Below are 5,600 nucleotides of genomic sequence, written 5' to 3' on the forward strand. Positions count from 1 at the left end.
TAAAATATAAAATTATTGATATGGGAAGCGATCGTTTTTACTACGGAAGAAATTTTAAGTACAAAACGATACTGGAATGTTTAGAAAAATATCATGATATCAAAATATGTAAAAGAGCGCTCATCACCAGATTACAGGAGTATGGTTTGGGAAGAAGAAGATACAACGCGAATGAAGAACAAGTTAGAGAATGCGTTCAAAGAGAACTACATGAAAATGGCAACCTCTTAGGATACAGATCAATGTGGAGGAAACTGCAATCAAAATATGGCATGCGTGTGCGCCGTTCAACAGCTCAAAGTATCTTAAAGGTGCTTAATCCTGAAGGTTGTGCAGTAAGAAAAGCTCATAAGCTGCAGCGGAGGGAGTATTTAAATCCTGGTCCAAACTTTACCTGGCATGCCGATGGGTACGATAAACTCAAACAGTTTGGGTTTCCCATTCACGGCTGCATTGATGGGTTTAGCAGGCGAATTATGTGGTTAGAGATCGTTCGAACAAATAACGACCCTCGGGTCATTGGAGGATTATTTCTTGATTGTGTTAAATCCCAAAACGGTTGCCCAACAATTCTACGAACGGACAAAGGGACTGAAAATAGTATAATGGGCACTGCTCAGTGCAACTTACGTCGAAACCACAGAGATCACTATAATGGGATAAAAGCACATCGCTATGGATCGTCACACAGCAACCAGCGTATAGAGGCGTGGTGGGCCATGCTACGTCGGTCGTGGGCATCGTGGTGGATTAATTTTTTTAAAGATTTGGTAGACAGAGGTATTGTTGACACAAGCAATATACTTCAGCTGGAATGTCTTTGGTTTTGTTTCATTAAAGTGATGAGGGATTCCCTAAAGGCTATTAAAGTCCTGGAATGCCTATTATGTTAGAAAATCCAGATACCACACTACTCATGGCATTTCTGATCAACTTTTTTTCTTGCCCGAGTCAGTTGACGCGGTTGATCATAAGGTGGAGTGCCTGCAACATGATATCCAAGCGATCGAAGGCAACGTTGCCGTTGAAGATGACGAAATACACAAAGTAATATTTTAATTATAATTTTTCAATATTACAACTGCAGGAGCCAACAACATGGAACGATTCTCTCATTATGAACTGCTATTGCAGCAGCCCAAGTGTGAACCAAGAAAAAACAACGAAAAAATCTAACAAACTAAGTGAATTCATATTCCAACGTAGTATAAAACAAGTAGGGACCTTAAGCAACGAGAACACGAAAGAAAAACCACTTCAAAAACTTAGGCATATAAAACATAGACATATAAAAAACGCGTAACTGGAAAGCAGCTCTTAAGCTGACCTTTATCCTTACTGGTAAATGGGAGTACGAAAGTACAGTTAACGTCCAGGACGTCAACGTTATCGTTGCTTAAGTTGCCTAATATAAGCCATAGAATTATATAGGAAACACCTTTTTACAAATGGAGGAAATTGCTTGCAATTCCATGTCATAAGCAAAAATTTATCAGCCGAATGTATAGAAGCCACGAATTTCACCGCCAAAAGTTTACGAGGTTTCAAATTAAATTTAACGTTAATTGCTTCAATTGCCACCTATTTAAGTGTTCTTTGTTAAAACTGATAATATGAACTTTACAACAGTATATATAAACTTTACATATATAGTGTGTACTAAAAGTTTTAGTAACTAATATGCATGTTATAAGCAATATGAACAAATAATTCTTATGAGACTTCTAAAGATACAGAAACTCAAGTAATTACTTCAAAAAACATAAAAGAAACATGTAATATTAAACAACTTCTGCCTTATACAAAACGTGGGATAACAAACACCTTAATCACCCATTCACGTCAGTTAGGCCTGTGTTAGAAGTCGCATTTTAGTCGCGTCGAATGCAATTCAAACAATAGATAATGAGATGATAATGAAGTTTAATGAGTTTTATCATCTATTATCTATTGTTTGAATTGGATTCGACGCGACTAAAATGCGACGTCTAACACAGGCCTTAGACTAATGCCATATCAATGTCTGAGTGAGACATAAGACTGCACCATTCCTCTCTAAAATCGCCAAAATCGTTGTAAGTTGATGGGAGCTCTATCACTGCTCCACAAGTATGAAACACTGGCGAACGACTTTAACCAACCAAAGAGGTAAATGCGATAGAAATCTCCTCAACTAAAATAATATCGGATCCGGTGGATATTCTCAAGAAGTGTTTAAGATAATTCGTATTAAGACCTTTGATCCAACGCTTTAAATGACTTAATGATTCATTCTCAGCAGGGGATTTTGGTTCAGCTTTAATGAGCTTACATACTCTGCTCGCAGTAGGAAAAAAAGAGGTGTATATCTGAAACAAGGCGTCGTTAGAAGTGATAAAAGATTTCAAAGGTACTAAGATTTCTGACCAACAGTCACATGCATATCTTGGTTTCTGCACCAATTCTTTATGTGCTATTTCAATAATCAGATCCTTAAAGTTTTCAGGCGTAGCAATCTTCTTGCACTTAAAAGCCGTTAAAAGATCTGAAACCTCTTCAGTATCAACACTTACAGAGGAAGAAAGAACTTTTTCTACTAAGATGGCTTTGGTTCTAGAGATATACTTCATAAAAGAGTTAAAGTACATCTCAGAAGTGACAGATTCCTTCCCGAAAAGACAGCAGCTTAAAAAGACTGGGATATTTGAATAGGCAAATAGTGTTCTTGCACATAACCTTTGAGTAGGACTCTGGCGAGAGCCTGCCACATGCACTTAGACACATCATGACGAATTATTGGTACCCTTTCAGCTTCACCGAGCATATAGCTATTGCAGATATCTTTCCAAAATATGGAAATCGCATCTCGTACAGCCCCGCTACCTACACCTTTCTCTACAATACCTCTGGGATCGATTATTTGTACACTTATGAACTTGTTTAAAATGTTACTATTAGCAAAATAGTAAAGGAAATCATTCTTTACTTGAGTTCTATGGATAACCAAGACCTCATTTTCCATTTCTTCCAACGATGTCAGGGATATGACCTCATGCAGTGTTGTTGACGTTTTCCGTTTCAACTAATATATCCAGAAAAATTAAAAATGACTATTCTATATGTGATATGCAATACAATACTCGATAGGAATTAGAGGGCCTTCCATGCATGATATTTCCAACCTTCAAATATATCTTCTAGAAATAAAAAATTTTCAGTGATATTTGTTTCAGTTGCCTGGTTGATAGAGGTAGTTGCTTGGTTACCAGAGGTACTTTCTTGGGCATCAGAGATACTTGCTTTGGTGGCGGAGATACTCGCTTGGGTTTCAGAGGTACTTGTTTGGTAATCATAGCAAAAAATTGCCTGCTTGTTAGGAGTTAACATAGTTTGGTTGCTATTCCAGTCCTGAGAGTTAATTGTTGGGGAGCTGTGTGGTCCTAAATATACAGGAGTAAGAAATTTGAAATGAAAATTTTTAATCAGTTGGTTCTATTTTATTGGTTGTCAGTTGATAACAGTACTGTTTTTACCACACTAAATTCATAATTACCCAGAGATTCATCTTCAGTATTCTCAATATCATTGGCAACTACAAACATATAAATATAGCATTATAGCAACATTTATGTCATTATTGTCATTAGGTGTTTCTTATAGGCCCTATAGCATTGTAGTGTGGGGCCATCCTAAGTCCTATGTCACACAACATCATGAAGTCCTGGTTTTTGGGGTACTTTTTATATCCAACAACATGGGACTGATTTTCAGGGCCAAAAATATAACTTGACCTGATTTCATCATTTCTGTATGGATTTTGTCATAAAAGATCATAATTGAGGGTGACAAGAATTAAAAGTTGAAAAAATTAAAACTGATGTTAACATACATGATTGGAGAACTGTACTGTATATGCTTTAATTACATGCAAATCAGTTTGTTATAGGTAAATAATCCTTACTTTCAAATTAAGTCAGAGACCTTGCACAAGTACAAGTTGACTCGATTATAAGGCCTTCCAATTGCTTCCTTATATCTCTCAACTGTAAATGGCTGTGAAGTTCCTGGAATAGTGTTAACCAGACCAAAGTCTGGGTACATCAGAACACAATCAAAGTCACCAGAATCCCTCAGGTGTTTATTATGAGCCAACTGCTTGTCCATCCCTAAACTCTTCACTTTACAACTGGAATCATTTTCTTTTTTTAAAATCGAGAGGTAGAAGAGAACCTTTTTTGACTTTTAGCTGCCTTGCTACTCCACATTCTACCAACCCACTATTTATCTATATAATTACAATTTCATAATAATCATAGATTGCATCATGTAAACTGATATGACAACTGTATAAATGCTAAACCAAATGCTATCTACCAAAATAATATTAAGTTTACTATTACTGCTAAGTTGTACTGCCAAATTTATCAATGTCTTATAACTTTAGAAAATATATGATGATAAGGGGGAACCCGTCATGTGTCAATCTCTAGTATAAGTGTGAAATAATAAACAAACCTTTACAATTTCTTCCTTCTTTTTTTTTAATGATTTCGTTCTTTCATCTGATTTTCTTTTTTTCATTTCGTTAAAGGTTTGTTGACGTTGTTCTTGGTCTTTAGTTTCTCTGCTTGATCCTCTCTTCAGAAATTCTTCAAAAGTTAAAGTTTTTAAGCCACCACTTGCATTATTTGACATTTCCTTGGGCTTTGTAAGATTTCCGTCTTTTAATGCTGAGCCACAGGAATTGCAAAAATTTTCATTGCTGTTAACACATAGGTTTCCGCACGATGGACAAAACATCTATATATATATATATATATGCAGTTAAAAAATTAAATTTTTATAACTTTATTGACGCCTCATCATATTAATACAATGTAATATTAATTAATACAGTTTTGGTCAAATCAATTGGGAAGTACACAAAGCAGATAAAAATGTTTATATTTAAAAGAGATCATTCCCAAACTAAAACAAAAAAAACTTGCTTATATGCGCAAAACCTAATTCTAGTACAGTACATGATGGGGAATGTGTACCACCTATCATCCAATGTGAATTTATTATACAACTAATATACATATACATTTGCATAAAAATGAATGTTGTGATTTGTGCCAATTCTAAGTTGTGAACACTACGGTACGCTGCGCAAATATATTTCCAAAAAGTATAAAAATGGAAGGAAATGCCCATAAAAATAACTTTTAAAGGTTTTTTAAAATCAAAGCTTACCTTATTTGCAAATTTGATACAAGCCAGATTGGAAGAACCACGTGTTTGTCATGGCGCTAATACTTGCACTCAGCGAAAATAGGCTTCCTTTTACTGACAGGGTATGTCTGTACCAGTCTGTACTTCCTTTTTCTCCGCGTTCAAGTTGTTGGTTTTGCGTTAGTGTTTTGAGTTTGCGTTCGTGTTTTGAATTTGCGTTCGTTTTTTGAATTTGCGTTCGTGTTTTGAATTTGCGTTTCTGTTTTGAATTTGCGTTCGTGCTTTCATGATTTGCGTTTATGTTTTTTGAATTTCGTTTGTGTTTTGAATTTGCGTTTGTGTTTTGCACCTCTGGGCCACCGTACTAATGTCTAGAAAAATGGACTAAAATTTATTCAAAGTACCAA

At 35.5% G+C, this 5,600-nt stretch overlaps 1 long non-coding RNA gene across 1 annotated transcript; it reads right to left on the bottom strand.

Moving 5' to 3' along the window:
* Positions 1–3,097: 3,097 nt before the first annotated feature.
* LOC114543356 lies at positions 3,098–4,773 on the bottom strand. Its single transcript, XR_003690003.1, has 4 exons — positions 4,495–4,773; positions 3,941–4,264; positions 3,533–3,571; positions 3,098–3,419 (listed from the first exon to the last, which is right to left on the bottom strand). It is a non-coding gene; the product is annotated as an uncharacterized LOC114543356 (long non-coding RNA).
* Positions 4,774–5,600: the final 827 nt, after the last annotated feature.

Source organism: Dendronephthya gigantea, unplaced genomic scaffold, assembly GCF_004324835.1.
Source record: "Dendronephthya gigantea isolate DGI-Jeju-01 unplaced genomic scaffold, DenGig_1.0 000442F, whole genome shotgun sequence".
NCBI classification, from domain to species: Eukaryota; Metazoa; Cnidaria; class Anthozoa; order Malacalcyonacea; family Nephtheidae; genus Dendronephthya; species Dendronephthya gigantea.